Genomic DNA, 20,453 nt, shown 5'->3' with positions numbered 1-20,453 from the left:
GCTCCCAGCTCCCCATTTAGCTGGACTGCCTCCTGGACTCCCTGCAGGGAGCCCTGTTGACTGCTTGGATCCCAGCTCCCCACTGGGTTGCTGCCCGTGCTCCCCACTCTGGGCTGTTGCCAGGCTCCAAGCTGGGAGCCGAGAGCCTGGCGGGTCAGCTGGGCTCTCAGTGGGGAGTGGAGACTGGGGCTGGGGTCAGAGCTGCACATGGAGCTGAGAGCTTGGGCTCTCAGCCCCCAACACTGCCCCTCAAGTCAGTGGAAGCGCACCTGGTGAGGATGAACCATGCCGACAGGAGAGTAGTGCCGACATGAACCACCACAGTAATTACTGCAGTGGCAGTAAGTCAATCTAACATAAATCAACTTAAGTTTGTAGTGTAGACATCCCCTAAGTCTCCTCTGAAACAGCCTCCATTATCCCCAGTCTCTTCCATGTTACAGAAAGATGGCAAACTGAGGCAGAGCTCACAAATCAAAACCCAAGAAACTTTTCAAAAAGGTTTAGTAAATCTGCAGGAAAATTCTCATAATGATAGTGTGATCATGACTATGTTTTATTCTTTTTTCTGGTCCCTGCCAAATTCAGACTTTTATGGCTGAAAGAGTCAGCATTCAGAAAATTAGAATAGGATCTCTCTTAGAAGCTAAAAAATCATATTAGATATACGTAGATTTCAATGCTTGTTTTAGAGGTAAGAGGAATTCTTAGGGTTTGGATTGGTTTTTTTTTTATGCAATAGCAGAACAGAGCAGAGACTACAAAGTCCATTTCACAGAGGATTTTGAAATTTTAAAATTTGTTTTAGTTTTGATTTGGAATGGAATTTGAAAATTTCCAAATTCTCCACAAAAGAAAATTCTGCAAAAAAAAATAATCATTTCCACTTGACTAAAATGTTTCTTTTGGCAAAATCATATTTTTAATACAGAATACAAAATAAAAATAATTACTATGGGGAAAAAGTCATTTGAAAGGAAAAATATTAAAGTTTTGTTCTGAAAATGTCAAAACAGGACATTTCAGCATCATCAGAACTTTTAACCATATATCACACACGTTACTGAACAAGTGAGCTATCCAAGTCCACTGAAGTAATAGGGACTTAAAATTGCTGGATCTTTGGAACACATAGGCAAGTATTTTGTGGTGAGCTAGTAAATATTATTTAGCTGTTTGTGTCATTGGGTCTTTGTATACCTGTAGATAGATACAACTGGATTAGGTTCAAACTGAACAGAGTCTTCTTTGATGTTAAGAGGATTTTAATAAGGAAGAATGCGTTATCCCACACCTTCAGAATTCTAAAACATGTCATAGCACCTCTCCAAGACATTGGTTTCTTTCCTCAAGAACATGAACAGTTAAAGAGGGAGGAGGTGGGCTAAAAATTACTTTTCACATCAAATGAATGAAAACTGAGATGTGGCTATACTACTTAATAAAACAGTCTTTTCATCTAAAATTATCCAGGAAACTAAAGTGCAGGTTTGAAAGATATTGGTGAAAACACTTTCAAGTCAGCCCAACACTTAACATTTGAGCTACGATGCTTCAGGGTTTTTCCAAGAAGAGATTCTAACTGAGTCTTGAACTCTGAATGAAACAAAAGCTTAAAAGCAATTGCTTATCCCCCATGGCAGCAAGTCCCTTCAAGTAAATAATCTTAATTCCCCTTGACCAAAGAGGTATTACAATAAATAAATATGGCTAATCCAACACTCACCAATGGATGCTTTAAAAGACTGAATGAAACAGAGTGATCTTTTTTTCAAGTTTTGAGAGCAATGCCCACACATTCACATTCCCTCCTGCCCTCTGCCCCAATTTGTGCAATGGACTGAAATGCTGAGAGTTCTGTAATGCAGTTGTGAACAGGCATCAGAATGCAATATCTCCTTTGCCCATGACCTGATGGAACAAAGGAATAAGAAGTCAGAATTTCCCTTCATCTCCCTTGCTTTTTGCCCTGTGATTGAACTGTACATAATGGAATGACAGAGATACAGTGCTTGAACATGGGGAACTTAATGAAGAAATTATCACTTGGAAAGCAATGCCTTGCTTATTTTTAAAATATATTTTCATATGTATACAGAAAGGTAATACTACTGTTCCTTGATTACTACTGTTCCTTGATACAACTGAAAAAATACTTATATTACTGGTTTCAAAATTAAGGAGTTCAACATGAAAGCCCTCTAGGAAGATAACTGAACCTCAGGCACTAATCCAGGAGGAAGGTTTCAGGTATCAGGATGTAAGAATTACACTGAAAATACAGGACATTTAGAGAGTTAATGATAGTTTGATAGACCTGACTGAAGAACACTTGGCTAGATGGCAGTCACTGCCTATTATTGTAAGGCTGCGATGGGATTATTGAAACGAATGTTCGACCTAAACTCCTATTTCAATAGCTACTAATTGTCATCATGATGAACTACTGGGATACACCCTCAAATTAAACAATTTTTCAAAGACCTCATTCTGCCTTGTACTACACATTGTTTGTTACATTGCTTTATGGTACAACGGAAACCTTAAATATTATGAAACTTGAGATAAGGCCCTAAAAGTGAAGCCATTCTGGAGCAGGCTTTGTGAACTCATATCCACAGTATAAATTCCTTATTCTTGCATGTGTATAGCTAGAGTGAAAATATACAAAAAATTCCCTGGATGAATATATTGTATAAGTTTGTAGAAAAATTAGAAATTGAGTCTTCTCATATGTTAGCCAATCTCTAGACTGACTTCATATTCCCTATCACTACACCTGAATAGACCTGGGATCAAAGAAATAGGTGGAGAGAGGCCTTGGTTTTGTGGAAGCAAACTTTTGGAAGATTGATATCTGAAATTCTTTCAAAAAGACATAACTCTACAATTTTCTACAGGTGAGACAGTAGGCTTAATATCTACAGGAAAGCACATATTTGTCCTTACTTCAACCAACTTGAAGGAAATATCTCTGGGGAAATAAAGGTAAAATATATTTTCCCCACACACCACAAAGATCTAGCTATATTCCTGTTTTGTGGATGAAAGTTTCAGTCTTTCTGTATTAAAACTGCTTATTTCAATCAACCTGAGCCTATTTTTTAATTTAATTTGTTTCACACTGGGATATAAAAGGAGGATACTATCTTATATATGGAAAGGAAATAGTTATTGAAAATATTTCTGGTTGAAGTCAATAATATTTTGGTCTCCCATTCATGGTCCTCCATTTCAAATATGCACTGTGACTTCCCAGTACTAACAGAGAGCTAAACAGTATACAGTTAACAATTCAAATTTGGTTAGTAGTATCCACTAATTTAATTATACCACAACATCTTAAAGATTTACAATTTTAAAATACTGTAAAAACACAAGCAGAGGAGCTAGCAAAAGTCTCATAACATATGAGGAGATATCTGGAATTTTTAAAAATTTGCTCCTTTTTTTTTTTTAAATCTGCTGTCTTGTGATATAGAAACTGTCATTTTATACTACTTAATTGAGATGTTCTATGACATCATGTTGTTATGGTACAATCATAACAACAGAATTGCAAGACTGCATGTTTCCTCTCCTCCAAAGAAGCTACGAAGAGCAGAAAACAAATTAAAAAAAAAAGCTGTACCATTTAATTGAAATAAAAAAATAGCTACTATTAATGCATCTACACTACTTTTGGACATTACATTTTAAAAACATTTGCTTTCTCCATCTGTCTTTTCTGAAAAGAAGACTCGCTTTGTCAATGAGTCATGTTTTGGACACATTTCACGTGATGCCATTTAAAAAAAAATGAGGAGTAAGAGAAGCTTTGTGAAGTAACTTTCTGTCAAAAGATAGATATGGAATATTAAAACAAATTAATGTCAAAAGTATTTTCTATTTCCAGTGCCTAAACTCTACAGACAGATATTTAAGGAGGACTGGAGGGGGAAATAAATCATTTCCCAAACATTCTTAAGGCCTCCAAGTACTGTGTAGTTGTGCACATAACATGTTACTTGTCAGAGTGGCAGAGAGAAAGAAAGACATGCATCTGATTAAATAATCTCACAATTGGTAATTTCTATTACGTTCAAATACTGTCAGAGGCTTTGTCTACTGGAGGATTTTCTAACATCCCTCCCCCACTGCTTCTCTACCAGCACTGGAAACAGTGGGAGTCATAGTTCAGGACAGCTGCTGGACTTTTTACCATCATGTCATCTAGCCCAGTTATGTATGTTAGGGTTCCCATTCAGAAAACCCTCAACATAGATTCAGACAAGTAGTTTGACTGGTAGTGGATAACATGTCTCCATATGGAAGCTCACAATTCACATACAGCCTCAGGATTCTTCTCAAATAAGCACAGACACAGCACATTTAGTTTATGAATCAAAAAGATTTGCTAGCATCACAAATAGGAGCGCCTAAAAAACCAAAAGGTCTTCTGCTAAGACTGCTAACAAGGGTGCCAATTATGGCCATAACATCTTATGCTGTGATTTCATTTGTTCTCAGAAACTGAACACAATTTACTAAGGAAAATCCAGTATGTTGCAAGCTGTGAGTTGCCGGTTATGCAGTATGTGACACTTGTTAGATTTTAACACCATACCATGGTGCTAGGTGACAATGTAGTGATGAAAGTACAGTCTTTTGGTTCAGGAGTAAAAGACCATGACCACTTGCAGTCAAAGTTTCCTTTGCATTTTTCACAAGTGTAAGAGTGTTACTACAATATAATAATATCATCTAGTTTTCCCTGGACAATTTCTAATACATATACCACACATATATTTGTAGTAATAATAAGTCTTCCATTTAAAAATCTTTAAGTAATTTATAAGCATTAAACTTTACAATATAGCCAGGAAGCAGGTAGATATTATTATCATCCCCATATTACAGATGTGTAAACTGAGGAACAAAGAGGTTAAATCTATAGTCCAAATCAGCAGCAGAGCTCAGACTAGAGCCAGTGTCCTACTCTAATCACTTTACAACTGAGCATCCCTATTGCCTACCTTGATTCCACTATTACCTTATTTTGCTAAGGTATTTGCCTTCATTTACAATCTTTAAATAACTCTGTGTACTGTTGCTGCTGCAGTGTAATTGCTACTGCATTCTACCTCACAGATAGGTAGGGGATGAATTTAAGTAATCCCTGCATGTATATATTGCAGTTTGCAATTCTGTAAAGTACTTTTAGGCTTGTAAAAGGTGCTATGAAAATCTTACAATAAAATTTCTCTGTAGGTACTGAATTCACTCTTGCATATATTCTTAGTGCTAATTTCTTTTTTCTCTTAATATATGTAACATAAAAGCAGAAGAAAAAAATATTGAATTTTTAGCTATTCTGTAAGCAGAAAAAGCTCTATTCAACTAGCTAATGCAAATTCCTAGAGAAGCATGCAAGGAAGTAGAGTGGTTACCTTGTTATCGCTAACTGGATCATGGTGCTTAACCTGACACACTAAAACTTTACCTCACTGGCTCAACCAAAAACAGTGTACAAAGGAACAATGGCTCCATAACAAAGGCTTGTTCAAGCCACTGGCAGAGCAAAGCTAGAAATTATTTGAAAGTAGGGGAGAGACTACAAAAATTGTTCTTATAAACTTTGCTATTAGGACACTGACAGTACCCTGACATATCAAAGTAAAGAAAACAAAAGAAAAGCAGATATCTCACCTGCCCCAATCAACTTTCTGTATGTTTAAATGGTTAGAAAAAAACACACAATTTTAAATATTTATTGCCTTAAGCTTTCACATTTCCAGAAACTTCAAATGAAATATATAGATACCTTGTTGGAGGAACTAGATTGTCATAAGGAAAAAAGCCAAAATCCCCAAACTATATTAAAAAAACCCTTGGCTACTTAATATATTATATAATATATTGCCATTACCAAGGTTCAAGAGTAAAAACCAAAAGGGATGAATTTAAGGTAGACTGAGTGCTCAAAGCAGTCTCCTAAAAGACAAGATAACGATTTGTCTAAGGGCTTCCTCCCCATCTCCCTCAGAGGTTTGCAAGATTATTAATCTTCAGAGCACAAAGAATTGAAAAACTACTATTCCCAGTGTACCCTGCAGCCCATTCAATTACTACGAGTACACAAGGCCTTGCTAGGAGGTGGAAGATTAGTTTTAAGAAAACAAAACTAACCTTCCTATGTGGTTCCCATTTTACAGTGGTTAGACATATAATTTTTTCACTCTCTGCTCCTCTTGCAGAAAGACAGAAAATTCATGACCTGCCAGAGGTTGAACACTAATCTGAGAACAATCTCAAGGCAATACTGCAAGTATACAATAACCTTTGGGACAGAATCTGGCAATATCTTAAGCATAATTTTACCAGTGTGGTGTTGAAACAGCAACTCCAGATTCGACAAAGAATGTAAGTAGCTAGGTCTCCACCACAGAGAAAATTATACACCTCTATCCTGATATAACACTGTCCTCGGGAGCCAAAAAACCTTACTGCATTATAGGTGAAACCACGTTACAGGTGAGTCTCATCTTACGCTGGGGTTACATTCCACTGTCAGCAGGTGGAATCGCCCGCACTACAGGTACAGTATTTAAATTGATATTTTTTTCCTCTTTTCTTTTTGTTTTTGCCAACCACGCAAAGCTGTATTCGCGCATGTTAAATGCACATAAGATGAGACTCGCCTGTATATCACACTTGCTTTAATTTGCCGGAGTGCACAGCCCCGCCCCCCCAGAGCACTACTTTACCGCATTCTATCCAAATTCATGTTATATCGGGTCGTGTTATATCGGGGTAGAGGTGTATTAAGTGACAAAACAGCAGAATTTAAAACTGAGTTCAAATGAAATGGCAGCTTTGATAGGGTCTTCATAACTTCCATGGGAGAACAAAGCTTTCTGACTCTGGGTCTAAAGGACATTATCCACCCAGGAGAAAGAGAATGATTCCTATTTCTTAGCTCAGTAGGGTTCCTACAATCTTTAACACTCTGCAGTTGTGAAGCTGGAGATTTCAAGAGCTGGGGGTTAAAGACACTAGAAAAACTTCTCAAATCAACACTACTTAAAAAAACTTGATGCACCATGAGGCACCTTTCACATCTCCATTTGTTATTCTATTACAATTTGTAGCTCAGGGAAGACAACTTTGGCAGCCTTTATTTCTCTTGCTAAGTAAGAAAATGCAGCAACAGTCTCTGATAAAATAAAATGCCTCACTCCATCTACTTCAGGGAGAGATAATAGAGAACACCACAATTCTCTACCTGGATGGAAAAGGCTGAAGAAGCTGTCAGAAGCTTCTGATCTCATTCTCAGAAACAGGAACCAAGGAATAGCAGTCACAGGCCATTACTTGAAGAGGGAGGTACACACTTCCTTCTCATATACTGACCAATTAGATGGAATTTTGAGCTACCAAAATTCTGACGTGTAACACAACAGAGGAGCGAAAGCTACAGAATGAGACTATTACATTTACATGTATTTGGAGAAAGAACTGTTCCATGCAGGAGCTATAAACAGATCTGACATTTGGTGCCCAGAGATCTATTATTTGTTACTTCCATTTTGTTTGTCTCCCCCTCTTGGCAGGAAAGGGTAAAATCTACAGCACTAGGCGTGGTAACATATAATAATGCAGACTTAACTAGCAGAAGGAGCCAAATTTACAGCCCAGTACTAAAGGAAGACTATCAGTTTGACTTACTACCTTTTTATTGGCATAAATCCCACTTTCTAATGGCCTTCTTGTTCCTGCTTATGAGAAATTATTGTGCAGCTTATGCTAACTGCTTTCTGTTATGTTTCATTTCCAAACACCATCTTTTATCAGTTTTTTCCAATCAAATCCAGAATAGACCATCAATGTGAATAAAGATGATCTGTCCAACATTTTTAATAAGCTCATTTTAAAGGTAATTTTCATCTTCCCTACTCCTTGAATCAAGACCTCTCCCCACCCGCACAAACACAAAAACAAATCCAAAAAGAAATACCACTCCAATGAATCCTAAATGCCACAAGATATATATTTATACTTGAGCTGCAAAGCTCATTTGGCTGAAGTGCTACACTTGCCTGACTGAGAGGGAATAACACAGAGATGGACAGTCAAAATAAACTGCAGAGAGTTTTATTTTTATAATACACATAGCTGCACTGTAACTGTAGAATACATATGCACTGTTTCTCTTCTCTTGTTCATCCCACTAGACTTTACATTCTGACCTAAAACAGCAGCCTTATCAGGGAGTAGAGCTCAGACCCCTTTGTTTCCATGGCTCATCAGACTCATATCAAACCTGCATCAGCGCTGGACACAAATCCTCAGAAGGCAGCAAGTGATGGAGATTACTTTTTTAAAAGGACAAGAACCAATCCCTGCATTGAACTAAAGCAATTATGTAATTAGATTTGAAAGGTGTGAAAGTTACAATAAAAATATTTGCTATGACAGCTCTTCACATTGGCAGTATCATGCCCTACTCACACTACAGGGGAGCAGATTGTACTTTTCAAGCGCATTTAGACACCTTTTGAAGGATACTTACAAATAAAAACCATCAACAAATAAATGCACACGTGAATTAAACAGACATCATTTTAGCTTTGCTAGATTTTGGAAGGATGCTAAGAAGGTCAAGATGCTTTGGCAGGAACCTCTTTAATATTCACTGATATCAATAAACAACTCCAAGGAACTTGCAGCCTAGACTCTACAGTGGTCAGCAAAAATGTAAAATGACTCCCGCCCCTTCAGATGAAGTGGCTTTTAGGAGTTATTGTACTGAAGAGTTTCCCTCTATTGTCCCCTTTCCTCAAAAAAAGTGACTGAACATTTATCCCATTTCAAGCACTTAAGGACATTGCACTAAGTTTATTTACATACTGTACTATGATTACCTAGAGATTTAATGTGTCATCATGCTTACCCTGAAACTCTAAATAGTTATTTAAAAGTTTGGTGGATTTTTTTAAATCCTCTAGTGCTTTCAAAGTGTTGCCTGCTCCATAAATGACTCTAGGCAGTTTTCCACTTGTCCAAGCAGATGAGACATTTGTCTGTGCCCATGAAAAAGGTAGATTTGTAGGGTCTTAGTCTATTTCTGATTGTCATGACAAAATATATATTTGGGTTTGGAAGGATTATATTTTTATTGGTAAACGGCAGTAAATGTCATTTCCAACACACACACACACTCTTCCATCAGTAATAACTGAAATTTACAGACAAGCAAAGAAAGAAAAATGTTTCATAAGAACTTTTTAGAGTTTCATATAAGGATATTTACTTTGTATATCTTGACATGTGATGTTGAGAATTTGTGTTTTAATGGTTATAAAACTAACTTTCTGAATTTCAATGTTTACTATAGTTAAATAATTATTGTCTAATTCCCCCCTCAGTCAGACCTCCCTATAAGTTTCTGAAACTGAAAATTTAAATCAATACAAATAAAAAAAGACTAAAACATAATTTTGTGCTACCGTGAAATCTGAATCGATAAAAATAAAAAAGGAATACAAATATAGCTTATAAATAAAATAAATATTATCCATCAAAATTATAACAAATAATAAAAATCAAATTTTGCCAAGCACTGTACAATACACAAGATAATTTTCCTGCCTGGTCATCCTGTCACAGATGCTGCCTATTTTGAAATGGATTATCTGGCAAATACCACTGAAAACCATATAAAACACTAGAAACCATGCTTAAGACACTGTTTTGTCAAAAGGAGAAAACTAAGGCAAAATTTCGCACTTAAAATGGTTTGCCTACTGCTAAAATAGATACAAAACTTTAAACTGCCCTGACACATAAAACACTATGAGTGAAATATAAACATAGCATACCACTTTTACACTCCAAGGAACTAGTTATGCCCCCTTTCCAATACTTTTTTAAAGCACATAAACCATTCTATAAATACAAAATCTGGAAAATATGTAACTTGATCCTCTTTTCTAAGTACTCGCATCCAAACTATGTCTAAATCCTGATGCTTTATCCTGTGTAACACCTCCTCTAAGATCCAGCCTTTCCTCTGCCCCTAAGTCTCTCATCCAGACCTCATCATCTCTTATCTTGACAACTGCAACATACTCCATTCTGGCCTTGACAAGCCTATTTTACCCCACTTACTGTATAGCCATCCAAAATGCTATGGCAAAGATCACTTTCTTGGTTTGTTACCTTGATCCTGTCATCCCTTTCAGTGTATCTTTCTATCGGCTTCCTCCTGTCCAACACATCGAAAACAAAATACAGTAACTCTTCACTTATCATTGTAGTTATGTTCCTGAAAAATGCGACTTTAAGTGAAATGATGTTAAGCGAATTCAATTTTCCAGTAAGAATTAATGTAAAGGGGGGGGAGGGGTGCGCTAGGTTCCAGGGAATTTTTTTCACCAGAGAAAATATTATATTGTATATACACACACACACACACACAGAGTATAAGTTTAAAACAAACAATTTAATACTGGTACACAATGATGATTGTGAAGCTTGGTTGAGATGGAGGAGTCAGAGGGTGGGATACTTCCCAGGGAATGCCTTACTGCTAAATGATGAACTAGCAATTGGCTGAGCCCTCAAGAGTCAACTCTCACACTCTACCAGGCAGCAGGAATGGAGGTGGGGTAGAGAGCATTGCAGACAGAGACAGAGACACACACTGTGTATGTGAGAGAGAAATGCGCATTTCCCCTTTAAGTAAACTGCCTTGTTAATTAGATCAGCTTGTGGAGACTGCAGCTGCTGTTGCCAGCAAGCTCCCTCTGTCCAGAGCCCTGTTGTGTGTGTCCCCCTGCTCTATGGAAGATGGGGTAAGTGGGGTGCAGAGGGAGGGGGACAACCCTGACATTAGTCCTCCCTTTCTCCCTCCTCCTTCCCCCCCCTCCCTGCACAGCAAGCAGGAGGCTCGGGGAGCAGCTCCAAGGCAGAGGGCAGGAGCAGCATATGGCAGTGGGGGGGTAGGGGGGACAGCTGCAAATTGCTAGCCTGCTGGGCAACTGCTGCACAGGGAATTTAGGGGAGCAGGGAGCGGATATGGGGAGCTGATAGGGGGCTGCCAGTCCACCCTGGTTCCAAGCCCCCACCAGCTAGCTGTAATGAGCTGCTCTTCCTGCAAGCAGTGGACAAAGCAGGTGGCTGCCAAACAACATTAGAAGGGAGCATTGCACAACTTTAAATGAGCATGTTCCCTAACTGATCAGCAACAAAACAACGTTAACTGGGAGGACTTTATGTAAGGAGTTACTGTACTCGTCTTCACTTTTAAGGCCCTTCACGCCTTATCCCCCTACCATCTCATAGGTGATATCAAGATGTCAATCTCCATCTCTGTTCTTCAAATGATGCCAATCTTGACTGACCGCTCCCGTGTCCCCATTTAAACATTTTTCCAACAAGCACCTTCATACTTTCTGCCATGCTTCCCCTTATGCATTGGAGAAGCTCCTCATAAATATCTGCAAGACTACCTCAACTGTCTTCCTTCAAATCCCTCTTTAAAACTCTGCTCTGCTGTGATGCCTCCAAACAACTCAACACTGCTTAGGCCACTGGTTTGCTGTGAGTACTGTTTTTCATGATAACCAGTAACATTTCACTGTTTTCTTGTGCTCTCCCTCTTCGTTTTATCCATCTGTTGTCTACAGTCTTATATTTAGTTCATAAGCTCTTCAGTGCGGGGCCATCTCTGTTTATACAATGCCTAGAAAACAGGCCCCTCGCCTCTAGGTTCCACATAAACAATAAATTCTAAAAATACTGTAGTGTCATTAAAGAAAAAATATCCAACACTGCCCATTAATGTACATGTAATATAGTAAAACCAAGTAATTAAACTATATAAATAAATCTATGATCATTGTGCTGCAAAGAGGTGACCCCTCATTCTTCCATAAAGAAATGCTGTGGCAAGCGTCCTCTGTCATGCTATTTCAGATGGTAAGACCTTCTTGGCAGGATTGTATGGAAAGTCAAACGAGGCTCTGTGATAAGCAACTATTAATTATTCCACCATACAGTTCATGAGTATTTGTGCTTGATGTGCAGGTGCACCTTTGTTAGGGGGTACCATGTTGAATTTCTTTTAAAAAGAAACACATGGAGGAAAGAATGAGACTCCACTTCTACATCATTTTCTAAAAAGTGTTCTTCCCAATGGACGAATGACCCTTTTGATAAAGCAGCGTTGAATATTCAGTATCAAGCAGATACTGCATTCAGTTATTTGAAAGCAATCATGCAGTTATAATAAATTAACAACATTTAGCACTTTTATGGCACCTTCTTCCAAGGATCTTTACAAAGTTAATTAAGCCCTCAATAGGGTCAGGGAAGTATTATCCCCATTTTACAGATGAAGCTGATTCACGGAGTGGCTAAATGATTTGCCTAAGGTCACACAGCAAGTCAGTAGCAAAGCCAGGTCTAGTACCCAGATGTTTTGACTATCTGCCTTATGTTCCACACTCCAACCCCTTTGTGGGACCATATTTTCTTCCTATTATGTAATGTGTAGTAATTTCTAAAGATTAGGATTATCATAAATAGCTTCCCTAAGTTTTAGTAGGGTTTGCAGGCATTTTAAAGAAAGCAGAATATAAATTGCAATAAATAGTTTTTTTAAGAAGCGTTATGAATTTTAAATACAATTGATTCCCCATCCCATCCCCTAAAGGAAAAGTTTTTAAATGAAAAATTACTTCTCACATAGAAGACAGAATTTTAACTGTCCATTCCATTGTCTGGAGAAAGTAGAGGATAATATCTGAATAAATAACTGGAGTATATTGTAACATGACTCCCAGGCATTAAAAAAATATAAAGTCAGTCATTAGCTATTAACTGAGCCAGAGAAAATTGTTATAATTAAATCCTAGTTTAATCTAATTTATAGTTTTATGAGTTAATTGTAACATGTTTCTTTGTGGTCAGTTTTGGAAAGTAAACTGTTAATCAAAAAAAAAGTTAAAGGAAACAACTGTAGGTAGATAGAAAAAATACAGAGAGAGCAGACAGGCACATATTCTTGCGTGGAAATTCTACGAGATTAGCTTTCGTTTACCACAACTTCATGGTGCTTGCGCTTTGATATCTCTTACATCAACTGGCTCTAGGAAGTAAAAAGGGCTAAAATTCCACAGGTTAGCCAATATACAAGCTTACATACTCTCCAGAAGGAATAGTCCCACATATGCACAGCAAAACTTGAAGAAATTATTATATAAATCCTGAAGTACTTACTCAGGTAAAACTCCCACTGACTTCAGCAGGTCTTTTGTCAGAGTAAGAACCCCAAGTACTGGTCCTATATTTTTAATTAGTGATTTTAAAAATATATATCTGATGTCTTCTGTGTCAAATTACTTCTGAAGAGGAAAGGAGGGAGGGATACCTCAGTGGTTTGAGGATTGGCCTGCTAAACCCAGGGTTGTGAGTTCAATCCTTGAAGGGGCGATTTGGGGATTGGTCCTGCTTTGAGCAGGGGGTTGGACTAGACTAGATGATCTTCTGAGGTCCCTTCCAACCCTAATAATCTATGATTCTATGTGTGCTGAGCCACACAGTCAAGAGGGCTCAACTGATGAATAGCTTCTCAGCTAACAGGGCCTAATCTTCAGAGATGCAGCTGTCACTAACCCTAATATGAGGGATAGGTGTTTACAGCTTCTAAAGATCAGGATTTTTATGTTTAGTTTTGAGAGGAAGAGGGCACAAAGACCAAGCTGCAACTTTACAGTGCTCTGAGATAAGCTTCTTGTTAGGAAGCTACAACTGCCCTGGTGGTATGAGACTAAATGATACAACAGGACACCACAACTACTTTTGTATGTCATCTCAATTTTCATAATGAAAACTTTAGGTCATGGAACAGTTACTCCGTTTACAGACTTTTGATCTCTTCTACATACATTAATTACCTGTCTGGAATCTTTTCCTTAGCACTCTTCACATAAGGACAAATTGAAAAGAATTAAATTACTTTCCCTTTATGAAACTTCATGAATGGTTTTTGAAGGCACAACAATCCTTTCTAGTCTTATGGGCTGAGCATATTTCTACAATACCTGACTTTTTGTAGAAAGCAAAAAAAATGAGTACCCTGATTCCAAGGGTTCAAAAGGACTGAATCGCCACTTGCAGAATCAAAAGTTTTAGAGAACAAAAATTCAGTTCTAGACCTTACTAAATTGGTTGCTAGATAAAATTGTACAACATCTGAAGGAGATTTCAGTGGGAACCACTGGAACTGAGATGGTGCAAATGACAACTACTGAATTTTTAAACAGCAGATTTCCAACATTTATGTCAGTTTCTTTCAGAAAAGACTGCACAGTCACCCAATGATAACTTCTCAGGCGTGACATTCAATACCAGTTGATATAGACTTGCATTCAGCTCTAGAGTCACAGTATTTCAGGATCTGTGAAGACTTTAGTGTAGTGCAGAGATTCACAGATTATAAAGCTGGAAGGGGCTACTGTGATCATCTACTCTGAAGTCTTGCATGTAGTCTGAATTGTCCAGTTTCTGCTTCCAGACGTTGGATCTTTTTTTATACCTTTTGTCTATTGGAATGGAGAGCCCCTCTATTATCACATTTCTGTTCCCTAAATTTTGTATATAAACTGTGACCATTTACTCCTGTTTATATATTCAAGGACCACATCAGTAAATCTGGCCACAGAGTTACAGTGGGAGCTCATGTAATCCATCATGACTCTCAAGTCTTTCTCATCACTGCTTGCTAGAACAGAATCCTTCATTCTGTAAGTATGGCCTGCATTCTTTAATCCTAGATTTATGACTTTACAACTGGCCATATTAAAACACAACACTGTTTGCTTGTACTCAGCATATGAAACAACCTTGATTGTTCTGTATCAAGCCCTGTCCTCTTCATTATTTACCACTCCCTCAATCCTTGCAGATTCTCTAGTCAGAACAGAAATTCAAAGAATGTAGTTCCCAGAAGGAACGCAATCCTATAAAATAGACTCAGTCCAATATTTCCACTTATCCCTACTGTCTTATTAACTTCCCTGTGTGGACATTCAATGGTTTTATACACTACTGAAAAGTCACCATCTCAATACACAGCAGGGTGTGGTAGGAAATCAATTACTCTGACACTCGTGGTACAGTAGGGGTTTAAAGATCTAGAGACAGCATCAGGAATAAAGTCCACATATGAGGCCATTAAACCACAGTCCACAGGCAATCATTTACTGACACGAGCTAAAGTCAGGAGAAGGCTGATCAGTCCCTTTTATAAGTTTTATCACTTGTCCCTAGATAATCCTCCTTTTTCTAAATAGTCAAATACACCACAATAAAAAGATTCAGGTTCTGCCTCCCAGACAGGTTATATTAGTTAAAATGTGGGTTCAGATTTTCCACTACATATGCTGTCACTGTATTTCTGATTAGACTGTCACTGAGGTAGAGAGGAGATGTGTACCCTTTTGAGACCATTCAGTTTTAAACCAACAGGACCTTTCACTGAAGAACCTAGAGAGTGGAGATTATGCCAAAAAGAAGGTACTGGCATAGGTAACATCTTCCATAACTTGTGAATAAAACACTCCTGACATAACAGGAAATCTTCTGCAAATCTACTTATAAAGTGTTGGCCACAGAGGTCAAAATGCTGAGACTGGCACCACCTTGGGCAAATTTTACTGCAAGTCAGAGACCCAACGGAAGAGTTAATGACCAGCAATGATATTCCTAAATAATAACTGAGAAGAGTCTTCTTCTTTCTTTAAAATCACCACAGCAAACACTACACCCACTGACGCGGCGGATGGGGAGGGAGAGGAAGGGAGAGAAAATACCCTGTACAGCAGCATCCAGAACAACCTTTCAAAATTCTACTTGCCCATTCCTTTTTCTAAGCAAAATACAATTAGTATTATCATCACCATTGCAGTAAGGATGAGTAAATAAGATTTTTGTGCCTAGGATAGTAAATGTTCATGACAATTTTGCAAGGTTGATCTAGAACATCTTCATCTTGTTGGGTCAAACACCAGAGTTAGGGATCAGTGAAGGAGTGAAAAAAATCTTATAATAGTTTCAGAAAACTATAAAACTCACTGTTCAAACATCAACTATGATACAATTGCTCCCACTGTATGGAACTAACTATTTAATTTTAGGAAAAAGTTTCCCCATAAAGGAAAGTGTTCATTCTCATGTGAATCTTCTAGATGTTAAACCATTTTCACTTATCTAAAAAAAAAAACAGTAATTGTACATGTTGCACACCATGTGCATTACTGGATAAGACATAGTGCTGAACACACAGAGAGAACAAAAATTGAAGTCCAAAAATCAAAGGCAATGAATTCATAAAAATGTGCAGATTTATATAGGATTCACTGTAAAAATATCTCCAGGCTAATCATAAATTGTTCTAGCATCCTCAAGATTTCCCACTGCTACCTTCCCCTTTTATTCAAAGAAAAAAGCAATGATTCAAAATGGAAGCTCAGTAATTATTTACGCCTCAGTATGTAAACTGTAAAATGACTGGCAAAGTTCTTAGCACATCAGCTTAGATATATGTAAGCAAGACATTCTTTCCCTGTGGTAGGCGGCCCCATGTCAAGTAACTATGCGCTAGAACTTGTCCTGTGCTACCTGTTCAAAGGGAACTGCGCAAGAATATTTCAAGCTCTGACAGATACCACTTCGTGCAAAAACATCCACAGGAGTATTACAAAGAAAGACAGCAGTGATGTTTCAGCAAACCCTGTGTCAAGAAAGGTGCTCTCCTGCATTTTTATTGACACACAAGAAGTGACTGATCATTCCTTATGTAAACTGTGTCAGCAGTGCTGATAACTGCTTTTCTAGAGGTCCACAGTCCTTTCCAGGCATCCCCACACCCTTTCATTTAAGATTTTACCTCTCTCCATGGGATGGGACTGAACGTGGCAAATATTTTGGTATAACTCTGCGATCTTCAGAGACAGGAAAAAGTACCTAGTAAAAGTTGCAAGCTATATTTTACAGCACTCTACTACTGAATGACTAAAGGATTAGTGGGGCCCGAAATGTTTTGTCTTTTCCATCAGCTGTTGTTTCTAAATTTTTAAGGACTATTTATAACCAATTTTAAAAGGATCTAGAACTCACATACCTCTGCCTATTCTTTTAAATGGGATACACTGGAACATGTCTGCTTAAAAAAAATACCTTTCAACTAAAAATATGTGTTTTCTTCACTAAGGAGAGCACCAAATGTAACCTACATTTTGACATTCTTTATAACAACAATAGCTGCTACTAAACTTCAGAATAATGTTTGATTTTATTTTCTGAATTTAAGAGTATTCTTTTTCAGGTTTCCCAGAAAATGTATAGTTGTTACAGAAGCCCTGTAGGCAAATGGAAAATGACCCAAGTAGGAACAGTTATAATACTTTACATTTATTTTTTAACAGGCTCTTGAGGCATTTCAAAAAGGTGGGCAAATATTATCGCTCACTTTACACCCGGAGAAAAACTAAATTGGAATACAGAAAGCAAAAAATATTAAATTACAAAAGACAAGATTAAACAAACGATCAGAGAGGTACAAGGGAGATTAACAAGATTGGGGGGAAAAGCAGAATTCACAGTTACAGGCATAAAGAAGCATTTCTTATATAACAATGTTATCTTATAAAATTCCAAAAATAAAGAACAAATATCTGCATCGTGATGGCATTTATCAAGTGTACCTTTTACCATCTGGTCCAAGATTACACATTTACTCAGATCATAGAGCCTCCAAATTGCCAGTGTAGGGAGAAGGGTGACCAGACAGCAAGTGTGAAAAATTGAGACGGGGCGGGGGGGGGGGGGGAGGAAAAAGGAGCCTATATAAGAAAAAGACCAAAAATCGTGACTGTCCCTATAAAATTGGGACATCTGGTCACCCTAGTAAGGAGGCTACATGCAATGTTCCTTCAAATTTTTTCCATCTATGTACAGAATGATTTTTGTTATGTGGCCAGTAGAAACAAAAAACCTAGATAGAATATGTATTTTTAAAAGTTACCATCAGGATAATAACTCCATCTAGTATAGGTTAGACATTTTAGAACTCACTACTAAATTTAAGCATAAGAGAGAAATAAAATTATGAAATGCATAGACCAGTCCAAAAACTAAAATAACAGCACTTTGAACTAATACAATTACAGAAATATGTGTGTATTGCAGTAAGTATACCAAGAAGTAACAATAACACCACAAGTATGTCTTGGGAGGTGAGTGTAAGACAGACACAGAGACTGTGTGTGTGAGAGAGAGACACAGACATTGTATGTGTATGTGTGTGTGAGACACACACACAGTGTGTGTGTAAGAGAGAGAGAGACAGATTGTGTGTGAGAGAGAGACACACACAGAGTGTATGTGAGTGAGAGAGACTCTATATGTGAGTGAGAGACACAGTCTCTGTGTGTGTGTGTGTGTGTGTGACACACACACATACACACACACACACACACACAGAGAAAGTGTGTGTGTGTGCTGGCTGTTGGGGAAGTCAATGAGAGACCGTGCACTGTCTCTAAGACATTCACACCAGAAGGCTCAGACCACAGCAGCTGCCGGCAGCTCTCCTGCTCCTGAGCCCTGTCTCCCTTCCTCCGCTCTGCGGAGATGGGGTACATGGGCAGGGGGGAGCCTGCGGAGAGGGACACCCTGACATCAGCGCCCCTCTTCCCCCGATCACCCTGGCATAGCAAGCAGGAGGTTCCCAGAAGCAGCTGGCCAGGAGCTCCAAGGCAGGGGGGCAGGAGCAACGTGGTTGCAGAGCAGTGGGGAGAGGGGCACCTGAACACACACGACCATGCACTTGATTCACTCCTGAGCAGCTGCACAACCGCACAGCTTAGAGGAAACACAGGATATATGGGATTTCCCATAGCAGCATCTTCAAGGCTTGAGAATTCCACTCACCTGCTCTTCAGCAGCAAGGAAGTTTTTTTTCTTTGTGAGTGTGGGGCCTAACCCATCAATTTCTGCAGAATTTAATCCTTCATTGTAAAAATATAAATTTCTAGCTAAGACAATCTTATAAATATAAACTGAGCATAAATCCATTAAGCACAGTCTGCATGAATCTGCAGAGGGATATGTCCAGTACCTCTGCCTTTGTTTTAACTCATGGTTATGCCAAGCAATACTAAAGTGATAAATTGACTAAACACACAGTGGTCAGTTTCCACTGGTGCTTTTAGAGTGCTGTGGGCCACAGCTGAACTGTCAAAAATCATGTTAATTTTATTGTGCTGCTGATTGGGACAGTCAGGAGCAGCAGCACAATACATTATTCAAGCAGGAAAAAAGGACCTTTAAACAGAGGCTTGCAGAGGAATTGCCCCCCTTACCCACAGAATCAGCGTGTTTCTAGCAATGAACCACACATATTTACTTTTCCTGAAAGCTGTTTGCACAAAATAAAATAGTTCAGAGAAACAGACAGCCGTGTAAAAGAACTAAGTAACTCTGCCTACAAAGCATAAAGAACACTCAAAATAAATACGTTGCCGTTATAATTAAAACACCATCTTCCTCAAGTGGCTGCCTAAACCTTGCTCATTTAGATCGAAATCTTGTATCAAAACAAGAGTTTATACCGCATTTTCCCAAAACCGAGATGGGAACTATACCTCTGTTCTATGGACTATAGTAATAAAAAGTGCAATTTGCCCCTTTGACATAAATATCAAAGCCAGAGGTCAGTTATTTTTCCCCCAAAGAGACACCTTTTAAAATAAACATTTGAATTTATTTTCTAATGTGGACTTGCTAAAGGGGAAATATGTACCAACCTGGTTAACAATGCCTATATATCTTACCCTGAAATCATCAATCCAAATAGTACAATGTTGCTAAGTAAAAATAGCCAGAAAGGAGAAAAAGGGGTAGAGCACATACAAATATGAGAGAGACATGGATTCCTCTCCCCACCACCCTCTATTATCTATTTTTAAAGGTATCTGAGGATTCATATATTCAATCCTTTAACCAATAATGCAGGAGTTTAATATTCTTGCTTTATTTTAAACAAAAACAAACTAAGCACCACAGGTGCAAGTGCAGCTCCAGTGAAAGAAGTGGTCACACTCCAGCCTGTAAAGCAACAAAAGCCTGTGAAAAGTGGATGGGCTTTAAGCAGTATTTCTACTTTCCCTTCATTTCATCCACACCTACTTTTAATTTCTTCCTCAAAAGAAGAAAATAAAAAACTAAAAAATCAAGAGAATTAAACCTTCTGATTCAATATTTACACTGGGATCTCCCCCTGCCCCTGAGATGGAAGGAAAATAATGTTTAGTGAAAACTATAAGCAGCAAAGCAGAGGGAGGGATAGCTCAGTGATTTGAGCATCAGCCTGCTAAATGCAGGGTTGTAAGGCCAATCCTTGAGGG

General features: G+C 38.2%; 1 protein-coding gene across 18 annotated transcripts in view; it reads right to left on the bottom strand.

Annotated features, from left to right (window-relative positions):
- Positions 1-20,453, bottom strand: part of ARID1B (AT-rich interaction domain 1B) — a 446,074-nt gene that overhangs the window by 373,236 nt on the left and 52,385 nt on the right. The window contains exon 1 of one of the 18 annotated variants that reach the window (XM_075064068.1): positions 13,264-13,302. The exons of the other annotated variants lie outside the window; for them this stretch is intronic. The gene's annotated coding sequence lies outside the window, so the exon portion shown is untranslated. Of the gene's footprint in view, positions 1-13,263; positions 13,303-20,453 lie in introns of those variants that run through there. 18 annotated transcript variants of the gene reach the window in all.

The sequence above is a fragment of the Chelonoidis abingdonii genome, chromosome 3, assembly GCF_003597395.2.
Source record: "Chelonoidis abingdonii isolate Lonesome George chromosome 3, CheloAbing_2.0, whole genome shotgun sequence".
NCBI lineage: Eukaryota > Metazoa > Chordata > Testudines > Testudinidae > Chelonoidis > Chelonoidis abingdonii.
The sequence above is the reverse complement of the archived record's forward strand: the minus strand, read 5'-3'. Positions and strand labels throughout refer to the sequence as shown.